Below are 14,954 nucleotides of genomic sequence, written 5' to 3' on the forward strand. Positions count from 1 at the left end.
AGTCAAACTTATTGACTTTAACATCCTTAGGTAAATTTGGCAGCTTCGCAACCAATGCCCCTTCCTTTGGCAATATAAACATATGGACCCTTTGATAATGGTACAAGGGACTATCACAGACTTAGCTTTTCTCTTTACCATTTGGTCAACCGAGTTGACTATGGCCGATCCCTTTACCATTGGGAAGAGAATGCTTTTCTGGATTTCCTGTGTCACTATTGTCAATGTCCATCAAGTTTTAAGGAAGTTGATCTTAACAAATAGATAAGATCATTAAGGGTCTTGTCATAGTCTGTTTCATAGGTGTCCCAAAGGAACTCACTATGTGACTTAGAAAGTGATTGAACCACCAACTTTCTCAAGACTTTGACACCCAACTCTCCCGGCTTGTCAATATGTGACTACATCTCCAAGATGTGATCACACCTAGACCTTGCCTTGCCAATAGGGCTTGAGTGACCTTGAACTTGTGGGTTAGGGAGAATAATTGGAGGAGGTAAAAGAAGTATGATTTCCATGGGACATCATCTTCATTTAGGAAAGCTTGTTTCAAGAGATTTAGGAAGATCATAAATGTCTAAACCAGACATCTTTTGGGAGATATTCAAGATAGTTGATCTTAAGTCCTTAATATAACACCCAATATGAAATATTAAGGCTAGGACCCAACAAACTATTTTATAACTTAGAAGAGGGATGCCGTAATCCAAGCTATAAAATATTTGAAGGTAGGTGAATGACGATTCACCAATTTCCACCAAGATAAACGAAATGTATTTTTAGGTTTTAATTGGTTTTGAAACTCCTAGATCTATTGAGATTCATTGAACTGTTCAATGGCATGTTTCAATCTCGAGTGTGCCCTTCAGGTTTTGTGACTGGGATGCCGAGGATCACAAAACAAGGTGTGAAGTAACCATGCAAATTACTTGGTACCCTTAAGTGTTTACCCCTCAATCGATGTGCTGGTTAACCACACACGCTCCACCGATACTATGATAAACATTAAGTTACCCTTTGCCTACCTTGTTAAATACGAGTTAGTGTGCCGGTTAACCACACACGCTCCACTAACTGACTTAAACAAAGTGCAAAGTGTAATTTCATGGATTAGCACCTTATTCACATTTTCCTAAGTAACTAAGATTGGGTATTTATAAGTGTTTAGTTACTTAGTATTTATCATTAATACTTTTAATGAAGGGAGAATTATAGTCCTGTCAAACCCATTCGGCTAACGACCCTCCACCAGTCAAGCAAGCGGTGGGTGAGAGTGGACACCCATTATGTTGCCATTTTATAGGCAACAACCTTATACCCACCTTATAGACCGGCTTCGTGAATGAGGCGTACTAGCGGTAAGACTGACTTTACTCTTATACATATATATATTATTAACTTATAATATTATAAAGTATAAGGGTTGAATTTTAACTTTTAAAATTCTAAGGGCTAACTTGGAATTAAAGTATTCATAAGAGAAAACTTTACAAATTCCAAAACTTGAGGGCAGGTTTTGAAACTATTCAAAACTAATTAATTCCATAACTTATGTGTTTAAAGTAGTTTTAATCCAAAAACTCTTCAAGTTCCATAACTTGAGGACAAGTTATGGAAGACTTTAAACTAATAAAAGAATTAACTTTTCTTTATTTTATAACTTATGGAATTAATTAAGGTTACACCTTTTTTTATTTTATTTTATTTTATTAAATGAAGAGACTCTTGGTCCTCCATAACTTGAGGACAAGTTATGGAGTCATAAAACCATTTAATTAGAACTAGACTCTTCATTTTTGTAACCTTTGCCAATTTTTATGAGTTTTATGATTCTTAAATGTGACTTTTCATATAACTTGAGGACAAGTTACAAAAACACATTCTAGAATCAATTCTTAGATTAATTTGGATTAAAACCAACTATCACATAATTTTATTCATTAATCTAAATTCACTCATAAAACAAGGTAACACAAAAAACTTTTGGTGATCCATAACTTATTCTTAAGTTATGGAATCCTTTAAAACATTAACACCAAATTTTGTAACTCCATAAAAACTTTGAATCAATTTTTTTTAAAACCTTTTCATATCCATAACTTATGGAGGTTTCAAAAAAATAAAACTCTTTAGATCAAACTTTTAAAACTAATAAAATAATCATATCATTTTATATTTTATTAAATTTGACCTAATTCAACTCATAAAGCAAATTATTCAAATTTTACAAATAATTAGTTTTTCACAAGAACAAGTAATTATCTTAAAATTTGACAAACTTCATGTTTTTTTTTCTTTTTTTTTTCAACTTTGAAAATAAAATATTTGCATCAATATAACAGAAAACAACCCGTGGCTCTGATACCACTGTTGGGTTTTGAGCATTCTAACACTCCTATGGTGTACATGCAACCCTATAAACCTTGGATCTATGTTTTCTCTATTATACATGCAAATAAGAACTTTCCAAGGCTTTAATCCTAACTAGCATATTATGATGTTCTTAATCTACAAAGTACTAGTTAGAAGACATACCTTTTGATGTAGCTAGATGTCTTCAAGCTTTAAGAGCTTAGCCCCAATAGTGTGGAAGCCTCAAGTGGAATCACAAATCACCAAGACACCTTGGAAGACTTTAGAGAATATGAATACTTGGTTCTCTCTTAGTGAAATCGGCTAGCCCTCTTAGTGTATCACACTAGTGCCAATTTCACCAACCAAAGACATCTTTATATAGTATGGAAGATTAGGGTTAAACCCTAATACCCATGACCTTTCATTTCCTAGGATCCATGGGTTAAACACTCCATGGACTATCCATGAAAGCTTAGCCCAACCTAAATGAACTTGGCCCATTCCATATATATAAGAGTCCATATTTAATTAGTTCCTTTTGATCACTTAATTAATTATAAATTAATTCTTGATCAATACTAATTAAATAATATGATTCCATATTAATATATTAGAACTTATAATATATTAATATTAATCATAAACATACTATTCTCAAAAGATTATCCATATAAATTGTGTCGGTGAAGTGCAACCCAAATGGACCATGCCGGGTCGGGTCAAGTACATACCAAATATAGTTATGGACTTAGACATTAATCCAACACATTCATCCACTGAAATCACACAAGGTGAGTTCATAACCTTATTTTTTCAGGTTTTTCTGATGTTTTAAGGGGGGGGGGGGGGGAATACAAGTTAAAACACCAAGAACATAACTAAACTCATCCAACAGCTTTCATCAGAAAAATTGAACTCCATTCACGGACTGTTTTGGTGAACTTAAATATTTTAGTTTTCAAAACTATATTAGATGCAAATAGTACAGGTTTATACCTTTAAAATGACTACTTGCACATGTTCATCCGATTTTTCAACAATTTATGGCGATTTTTACAAAACTGCCTATCACTGTAGCTAAGAATCCGGACCAATCTGTGAATATGGACATTTTCACACAAGTTAGAGACATCTAAAAATCATGATAAAATTTATGAATAGACTACACACATTTTATAAACACCCAAAATTTACGGATATAGTTTTCGAGTTGGTATGCATTTTCTGTGACTTTTCCAAAACAATGCACAAATATTAAAAACAAGTTAACAACTTACAACTATCATCACACTTTGTAACATGTTGAGCAAAGTGTAAATCTTTGATGATTTCATATTTTAGCTGTGTTTTCCATTTTGGTATAATTATATAATAGTAAATTGCCCATTGATTTGTAAAAGCCCTTTTGTCTTTAGAAATAATACAAGATAAGGCATGATAAACATAGTTATGTTTCTGCTATATATTCGACTCACATAAAATGGGGTTCATTTGCATTACAAACGTTTTGGATAAACTATAATAGGTGTAGTTTATGTTTCATTTACATTACAAACAGTTAGGATAAACTATAATAGGTATAATTTATGTTTCATATACATTACAAACAGTTATGATAAACTATAATAGGTATAGTTTATGTTTCGATTACATTTCAAACTCATTAACAAAGGTATTCAGCTCATATAAATTGGTACGAATACAAAGTACCAGGTTTATACAAAAAGGGGTTTTCAGTTCATATAAATGGGGGTAAGAATACAAAGTACTGGGTTTATACAAAAAGGGGTTTTCAGATCAATTCACGTAAATCTATTAATGAATAAATTTGTGAGACATTCGCTTCGCGTTACCGCCAAAGTATCAAAGTCAAAAGCCCTGTAAATTGTAACCAGAGTCTCTTATAGGGAGAACGTGATAGCTGTGTATAGATCTATATTGGGTCTGACAAACCCGCACCTAAGCGGTATGCAACAGCTATACCGACAAGTCTGTGGTGACAAGTGTCATTTAACTGGCGATGCATGAAGAACGTCGTATTACGAGGCCGACAGGACCTAGTATGGTTATAATAACTCACATGGGGTATTAACAAAACATAAGATTTACGGGTTCTTACTTTTAAATTTAACGAGTTTAGGTCGATTTAAATTTGTATAAAAGTTCTTTAAGTATGGGAAAATACTTTTACATTTCGGTCTTGAATTTTAAGACTACAATACATTTTATAAGGGAAATATTAGATTTTTCTTGAACAAACATCACTCTTACAAAGAAAAGGATTTTAGCATCAAAGTTAAAAGCTTATGAACTCACCAACCTAATTGTTGACACTTTTCTTTCAAAAATATTTGTATTCTCAGGAAATCAACGAAATCAAATAACCACAAGCTTTTGAGAATGGAACGCTATGGTGTTGAACAACTATTTTATTTTCATGTTGTAATCAATCATTGAAATATGTTACACTTGCAACCATGTAATCTCTTTTTCGTTTATATTTAGAATTGGTTGTAATGCTTTGATCACTATTATACCTATTGCTATGATACTATACATGAAGTTCGCCACCCCCGGACGTTTCCGCAATCCTTGGTTTGGGGGTGTGACAGATTGGTATCAGAGTCTTGTTTATAGTGAATTAAGTATATCGAACCACATAAGATTTACAAACTATAAATGCATTGGGACTAAAGTCTCTGATTTAAACGTTTTCAAATAATTATACTTTTAGAAATAAATAGTGTCTTGTTAAAAGTATAAATACGTACATCCATACCGGTATAGTGTCACGTCTAAGGAGAAGACAAAAGAAAAACGAGGAGTTGGACACTACGAGTAGACCTTGGGGATATGTAATCAGACTTGGGATGGATATAGCGTGATCAACTATATTTATCCAAGGTGTGACTAATGTATGCCGAAGTATGGTCGTAGTGAGCAACAAACCTAAAAACTTTCCATACAAGAAAATTACTAAGGACCAAACATAACATTTAAAATACTATAGGAGTATTTTGTAATATCATAACGAATGTAAATACTAAACAGATCCTTAATAATAGGTCTATAGCCACTAAGTGGATACTCTAAAATTATATATAACTAAGAGATCATAGACTTAGAATCCGTGGTTATTGCCTTACCTCCTTTTCCTTGTTTGGATGTGGACCTTGATGGGTTTTGGTCATAAGACATCCTATGTGCTCATACAAACCCTAAAGCTTGGATCTAGGTTTCTCTATTGTACATACTTTGAATCCAAGACTATAAACCCTAATTCTAGCATATGGAAATCAGAATTCACATGTAAATAGGTTTAAGAACATACCTTGATTGTTATATAGCAATAACAATCCAATTCCTCCTTGAATTGACCTTGGAAGGCAGAGAGTCACAAGTGTCACTCCTCTAATAGTTTACAAACACCATAAGCAAGTGGAGAAGGTATAAAGAGAGAGGAGGGAGGTTAGAATTCGTCCTTAGGACCTCTTGGGAAGGGTTGGCCGAATTCCTAAGCCCTAGGGGGTTTATATAGGTGTAAAGATTAGGGTTTTAGTCCTTATCCTTATCTAGTTGCTTGTCCACCAAGCAACCATAAGATAAGTCCTAGAAATCCTTATCCTAGTCGAATTCTAAGGGATTTACCCCTCAAATTCGTTCACCATATATATAAGATAATCCTTACCTTATTTTGTAACTATCACATAATTACAATTCAGCCCCTCTAGTTTAATTAATTACACTTGATCACAAAATTAATTCTTAATTAATTATTGACCAATATTAATTAAACAAACATGATTTCTCCTTTAATATATTATTCTTATAACATATTAATAAATCATAATAACCTCTCTCTCTTTATTTATTTCTCCAATCAAGTTGCTTTGGCGAAGGCAACCCAAAAGGACCATGCACCATCGGGTCTAGTACATACCAAAATAGTTATGGACTTAGACACTAATCCAACAGTCTCCCACTTGGATAACTCTAACAACTATTCTGCGTATGACTTCGGATCCCGATCTGCAATCGTAGCTTTCCAAAGCCGCTGTCAACTCTGATCATATCAAATACGCGTGTCCTTAGATAAGGGATCATATATTCCTCCATTCTAGATATCATATGAGATATGATTTCAAATCATTCTCTTTGTACTATATCTCGATTTATGATTTATGACGACAGACTAATTGAACAAATCAAATAAGCCCTAGCCCGACCGAGCATTTACGTTTGTCATCACTAAACCATCGAGGGGCCCAAAGATATCGCCTTTATCCTACTTTGAATAAAAGGAATGGATAAACTTTGATACAATGCTTGCTTGTACTCACGCACCGAATCACACACAACAATATGTTTTATAACACCAAGTTACTGGTGCGTTTACATATTATCAATGTGCAACCGATTTGCAAGATACAACTCACACATCTTGGTTTCAATAATATAAGATGTTATCGTCTCACCAATCACTCGTGATACAATCCATGGGGTGATCCAAGTGAGCGTGGGTTTAATCCAATGCTCAAATCACATTCATAAGCACTCATGAACGTTGCAGCAAACATTTTCTTATGTCTAATACTCTTTTAGACAATCCACACACTAATTCACGACAGTCTTCATTCATATCTACTTCCAACATATGAACGACTGTGGCCCGTTTGAATAATTCGATTATTCTTAATAAACTCAATTATTCTGGATGTCAAAACATGCAAATGTGAAACACAAGAATAATACTAATCCCATATGGCCTCAAACCTTTGAGTATAAATAAAACTCCTTTTATTTATCACCATATCGATTACTCATTATTTGTCGTTTCGGGTAATCAACTTTTTACTTGAATTCCAACACTTGTCCCATCCTCCTAGCATGCACACAATGTTTACCTATGGTTCTTACTTTGTGAAATAGATCACATTGAACACATTTCCAATCATTCTCATTTCACAACTCCAAATCCTTTTCATAAGTGAAAGAATATCAAATTCTTGCTACTTATAGAATATGCTAGATTCTAACATTCTATGCAACTTATCCTTTCGTAATGTCACTGCACCAAAGTCACAAAGACTATTGCCAATGATATTACAAAGTCCTCTATTGGAGATTTTTTCAAGACAATTCCATAGATGTGATGTCTCTCACTCAAAGTACATTCTTTGAAAATCCTTTTGCATAGAAGTTTCTAATCTAGACATAAATTTTCAATATTCTATTTCCAATATGGACACACTTCCATATGTTCCATATGACAAGTCATTCTTAATAGAATCTTTTCTATTCGTAATGATGTCGATATGGTCCATCCAATATGGAAACATTTCCATATTTTCCAATACTATACTTCCAACTACTCACAAGCGACCAATCCTCGTCGAACTTGGATTGTCCTTTGATAGTTGTTTAATTCTTTTAGTCAAAACCGATTCTAGTCCTTTTTCCCTCTAAATGTGCTCGACATTTGGAAAAATTTTAGAATGGTCAAATATTAAAGCATTTGCAATCGATCCTATACCCGAAGCGTATGGGACACGACACATAATGTTTTATTTTGCTATGTTCTCAAAATTCGAATAGTGAAGAGGGATGCCGTAATCATAATCGAAATTTTAAGAACACACTTTGTACCCTTGACTAAATTTATTAACATTTCTCAACCTAATCCTTTAGATTTGAAATGAAGCATAATATTCTCTCCCTTAATTATAGCAAAACAACTTTACAACCCTTACGACTTTGCAAGGAATGACTTTTGTTTTCTATAATTAATATTGCCAACTTGCAATACTTTCCATAATAATCATACAACCATAACTTTTATGCTCCCACTATCTTGATGATTATTATAAAACATAACACTTATGCTCCCACTAGCTTCGACATGTATTCATAAACATCTTAACTTTCAGAAAAACAATGCTTATTGAATTTCTTAAGTTCATGTTTCTAATACTTAGTGCTTTGATAATCTTTTATCAATGTTTCTTGAACTTAAACACATTTGCCTTCGATAGTTCATATATGTGTCTAAACAATTAAGACTAATTGCCAAACCTCACAATTCAAATTATGGAAAGGGATGCCGTAACCATAATTGAATTCGAGAATGCAATTTTACAATCACTATCTGCTTAAAATCTGTCTTAGTGAAAGCATTTCCTCACAATCATTTTCATGAAGGAGGAAATCTTATGACACTTAGATTTAAAATGTGTATTTGTTCCTATCCATGTGAATTTTTCAAAACCAAAGTTTACGACAAATTCAAACTCTTATGGATCTATCTTTCTTGATCTCGATTTCTTGCCTTTATGGTAGCACAGCTGCCCACCATGTCTTCCAAGTAGTTAAGAAGCTCACCTTTTCCTATCAATGTACCTTTCATTGATTAAGGTGCCTTGCCTTTTATGCGTTCAAAATGAGAATTCATAGAACTCACATGCATAATTAACTCAATTGGATTGGCACAGAATCAAAATAATGTCAACACGATAGGTTGTAAACCTCAACTCGTGTGCTAGTGATGATTGATAAGGTTTATTTGATTTGTTCTTGAAACCTTTCAAGACCATTAAGACTCCCACTGACTCCTTGACATATAAGATTCTCTTGTCAAAAACCATTTCTTGACAAACAAATATTCAAGAGTTAGTGTAGCTTTTATCAAAACACTTCATAAATTGGTCCTAGTTGGTCTTTGTCTTATCCAAGACATCACAACTTTCCACATTTGATGAATGTTACAAACCTTCTTAATACCTTTCACTCAATGTCACAATCTTAACTTTAAGACTTGTTATTGGAACGAAGTATGATTGACTTATTGATTTAACCATTTCTTCAATTCTTGATTCCTCTTCTTAGACATACAATTATACTAAGACTCACTTAGAGGATCAATTGAGATATGGTTCTCAATCATTAAGACCTATCATAAAGCATAAAAGGTACTCTCCCATCTTCTTAGAATGGAGAAACTTTTATCTTTCTGCCTACTTGATTCTTCTTATTCGTTCTGTTATTGATCTAAACCCTTTAATCAATTCAGAATTACACATAATCTTGTAAGTATAATCATATTTACTAAACCTTTAGTAAATCATGACAAATATCATTGTTACTCTTATAGTGGACTCGATCAACATGCAACTTTGTGTATTCGATCTCCAAGTCCTTCACTTGACACTTTGTCAATGAATTAGTCTAATTTCCAAATATGAAATTTCTCATTCATCGTGCAACCAAGTTGCATGATTCCAAATTTCTGTCCAATTGAAACTTGGGCGATGAGAAACTCTCCATATTTGGTAAATTCTCGACTTTTACATAAACAACATAACTAAGAATCATATCCATTCGTTGTAGAAATATTCAAACATCAATTTTCATAACGATTTCATTGCAAGGAAAAATAAATAAAATTTGAAATCAAAATTTATTTTATTGCGGAAAAAATTTGTCCTTACAATGCAATTCAATGAAAAACTTATGCTAATACATCTTTCTTAGCAATCTAACTCTAACTCTAAGTAGTAGCTCAAGAATCTAATCTTCGAGAAATGCGATCGAAATCCATTCCTTCACGGTTAGATTTTGCTCACTTCTTCCCTTAAGCTTCCTTTCTTTCCTTCGATCCTACAAAACATCAATTGTAATCTTATCACATTATATATTAAGAATCTAGAATAGAAGCTTAAAAGAGTTAGTCAATGGATTTTACCTAAAGCAAAGCCATACGTTTTGACTCTCCCATCTCTTAGATCTCTTAGGTAAATAGGGCAGCTTTGTCTCCAATGCCCCTTCTCTTGGCAATAAAGCAAATTGACTCTTTTGGAATAGAACATGGAACTACTTCAGACATTGCCTTTCTCTTATGATCAAACTTTTCGATCATAGCATGTCTTTTGTTGCCATTGTCTATATCCATAGAGGTCTTGAAGGCAGATTCACCAATCAACTTTGCTTTTCTATTGCGCCAAACCATTGCTGATTCAGCAGCAATAAGCATATAGGTGAGATCTATAAGGGTCACGTTGCGGTTTATCGTATAGTACTCTCTTACGAACTCACTATACGAGTTAGGAAGTGACTGAAGAACCCAATCAACAGCCATCTCCTTACAGACAACGGATCTCAACATCCTTAACCTATCAATGTGTGACTTCATCCCTAGGACATGTGCACACACCGACTTTCCTTCTTTATGTTTACTTGCCAAAAGGGCTTGAGTGATCTTGAACTTTTCAAGCCTTCGAACTTGTGGGTTAGGGAGAATAATTGGAGGAGGAGGAGGAAGTGAAGTATGATCTCTTGTTCCTCGATCGAATCATGGAATATCATCTTCATGTGGAATGCTTGTTCCACGGGATTTGAGAAGACCATAGTTGTCAAACTTTGACATCTACAAAACGGGAGAAAACAAATTCAAGTTAGTTGATTGATAGAGTCCTTAGTAAATCACCCAAATGAAATACTAAGGCTAGGACCCAATACAATATTCTACAACTCGGGAGAGGGATGCCGTAACCCTAATTGCAGAATATTTGAAGGTAAGTGAATGACGATTCACTAATTTCCACCACGAAAAACGAAAAAGAAATTTAAGTTTTAAATCTATGAAAACTCCTAGATCCTTTGAGATTCATTGAACTTTCAATGGCATGTTTAAATCTCGATATGCCCCTCTTGTTTGTGACTGGGATGCCGAGGATCACAAAGCAGGTGTGAATAACCATGCAAACTTACATGGTGCCCTCACATGTTACAGTCATCTATTCGATGTGCCGGTAAACCACACACGCTCCACCGAACTATGACAAACATTGAGTCACCCTTTGCTACCTTTGCTTAGACCCATTTAGTGTGCTGGTAAACCACACACGCTCCACTAACGTCTTCGCAAGGGCACAAAGTGTAATTTCATGGAATTGCATCAATTCACTTTTGCCTAAGTAACTAAGATTGGGAATTTTGAAAAACATTTAGTTACTTTTATAATTCATTATACTTATAATGGAAGGTTTTGTCCCATCCTACCCGTTCGGCTAACGACCCTCCACTAGTCAAGAGTGCGGTGGGTAAGAGTGGATACCCATTCAATCGCCATTTTATAGGCAATTTCCTTAAACACCCCTTATAGACCAGCTTCGTGAATGAGGCCTACTAACGGTAAGACTGACTTTTACTCATACATATATATAATGTTAGACTTTTAATGTTATATATAGTATAGGGTGTATTTTACACTTTTAAAATATTTGGTGGTTCAATTTAACAATTATACTTTTAATTCACTTAAATTGTAAACCTAAATTTTTATGGATTTATTAAACCTCTTTTAATTATACACCTTAATTAATCAATAAAACCATAAGGGTGTGATTTGAACTTTTTCAAAACTATACTAGAGTTTTAGAATTTAACATTCCTAATTAAACTTTTAATCAACTTTTAAATTCCAAAACTTGAGGGCAAGTTTTGAAACATTTCAACACATTAGGGTTTAGAATTTAAATATGCATCAAAATTAAACTATTTAATCAAAATTTAAATTCCAAAACTTGAGGGCATGTTTTGAAACCTTTTTCAAAACATTAGGGTTTCAACTATTTAAATTTCAAAACAACAAAACTTTTGGGGTTCAAATTTAAACTATAAAACCTAAAGGGCCAAATATGAAACTTTTCACAACAACAAGGATCAAATAACAAATAATTCAAATTAACATTTAATCACATAATTATCCATATTTGATGATTTCTTGCAAAATAATTTATCAATTTACTTAAAATAATTAATCAATTATCTTATAAGGAAACAGTTATCTTATTAATTGATAAATATCTTCAATTAGATTAAAAATATAGTCAAATATATCATATAATCGGATTAATATTAATCTAACATGATAAGGTAATTATCCCAATGCAAAAACAGCAAGAAATCCCGAGATAAGCACTGTCTGACGCACCGACTCGCCGAGTCACCCTCTGGAACTTGCCGAGTAGGGCTGACTCGCCGAGTCCAAGAGTGACTCGCCGAGTCAGGTCGAACAGTGAGGCCAAAACACGATTTTCAGTTACATCAAGCATCAATACAATAGAAACCAATCATGGCTCTGATACCACTGATGGGTTTTGGTCATAAGACATCCTATGTGCTCATACAAACCCTAAAGCTTGGATCTAGGTTTCTCTATTGTACATACTTTGAATCCAAGACTATAAACCCTAATTCTAGCATATGGAAATCAGAATTCACATGTAAATAGGTTTAAGAACATACCTTGATTGTTATATAGCAATAACAATCCAATTCCTCCTTAAATTGACCTTGGAAGGCAGAGAGTCACAAGTGTCACTCCTCTAATGGCTTACAAACACCATAAGCAAGTGGAGAAGGTATAAAGAGAGAGGAGGGAGGTTAGAATTCGTCCTTAGGACCTCTTGGGAAGGGTTGGCCGAATTCCTAAGCCCTAGGGGGTTTATATAGGTGTAAAGATTAGGGTTTTAGTCCTTATCCTTATCTAGTTGCTTGTCCACCAAGCAACCATAAGATAAGTCCTAGAAATCCTTATCCTAGTCGAATTGTAAGGGATTTACACCTCAAATTCGTTCACCATATATATAAGATAATCCTTACCTTATTTTGTAACTATCACATAATTACAATTCAGCTCCTCTAGTTTAATTAATTACACTTGATCACAAAATTAATTCTTAATTAATTATTGACCAATATTAATTAAACAAACATGATTTCTCCTTTAATATATTATTCTTATAACATATTAATAAATCATAATAACCTCTCTCTCTTTATTTATTTCTCCAATCAAGTTGCTTTGGTGAAGGCAACCCAAAAGGACCATGCACCATCGGGTCAAGTACATACCAAAATAGTTATGGACTTAGACACTAATCCAACAGACCTAGGGTAGGATCACCTATTCGAAGGTCTACCATATCTTGTTATATATAATTAGTATGCACTATGTCATGATAGAAGTAACTAATGAGGATCAAACCTCTATAAGTATTTCTAAGAATACGACTAATATATGCTTCCTACCCCTCCTAATCTCGCACATATATCATAGTAAGATTCTACTTACCAGGCGACCCTACCTTCCCGACCAGGAAATGGTGGATGGTTAGGAGAAGAACCCGAAGAAGACCCCAATAAAGACGAGGAAAAATCAGAAAAGGAAACGGAGGTGATCAACCTTCCATACATAGTCCGGGTTCCCGCGAACCGTTTCGACTACGTCGGACCTGTGCCTCGTTGTGCAACCGTGATTGAGGGTTATAGTCGATAGAAACGACAACTATCACCGTTTGGAGACCAACAAGGTTGCCACGACGTCAACCTCGGGGGACCGACTTACAGAGCCCTCGCGACGAAGACCCGACAGATCGCCAACATCGGGGATTAAAATAGGGAAACTGGGAATCAAGTCCGGGAACTGCGTGCTACTATAGATGCTACAATCTCATAAACTTGAAACTTGCGAATAAACTACTATTTCAGAGACCAACTTCATAAGGACTTTATCGCCACTCGGGCGATGGCAAGAGAGCGTCAGGATAGGCACCCGACATTTGAAGAGAGAATGGTCGCAGACAAGCGTCGATTGGCAGAACTGCAAGGTGCATCGACTTTGTCTTAGGCATCACAGGGGACGGATCGTCGTGAGTAGAGTTCATACTACTCACAAGACCTTGTAGATTAGGTCCGGGAGTATGCACGGGTGCTACTCTATTCTATATGTAAGCTTAACCCTACGATTTAAGTGGTCATACTAATCGGGGGATTTAATTACTATCAAAACGTTTCCTTAAAATGATGTGGTATAGACTTGAATCGAGGTCAAAACTTTCTCTGAAACCAAAATTTCTAGAATCACCTTAACAAAATGGGCTTACGGCAGGCCCATTAGACTTGAAGGCCTATCAAGTCTTACTCATACAACTAAGCATACATCAAGTGGTCGTAAGAAAGACTTAGCTTGGATCACGTTACAAGGTTTCACTTGGATACATAACTACTAAAATACATGGGTTTATTATGAACTCTCAGTAGGAATTGCTTTCAGAACACCATAAAAATCGAAATACAATACACTTATAACTAAGATAAATTTTGTTAGATATTCGTGACGCGTAGCCCTTCTAATGATACATTATCGTTTCACCTTTTGGTTGAAAGTTGTCGTCTTCGTATACCTATAGAGTGCGATCATACCAACACTAATGCACCAGATCCCATCTGAAATCCGCAGTTAAGTGTGTTTTGACAAAGTTAGTAACTAGGATGGGTAAACTTAACATTCGTACAAAACCTACTTCTACCCATTTCCGTAACTCCATCTCAGGAGTGTTTATCAGAAACACTAAGAATAGTACAACATTGTGCAAAATTTATATATGCGAATATAAATCGTAAGAATGCACTTGAGATAATCATCCCCACTCACGAAGTCATTTTTCATCATGAAATAGAACTATGTCTTCACCAAGAGACAACCAACCAACTAGCAAGGCGCCAACCCTGCAAATAGACTATGCTACCTTGAAAGTTGC

This window comes from Lactuca serriola, chromosome 1 (genome assembly GCF_051521515.1).
Source record: "Lactuca serriola cultivar US96UC23 chromosome 1, Lser_US96UC23_V15, whole genome shotgun sequence".
Taxonomy (NCBI): Eukaryota; Viridiplantae; Streptophyta; class Magnoliopsida; order Asterales; family Asteraceae; genus Lactuca; species Lactuca serriola.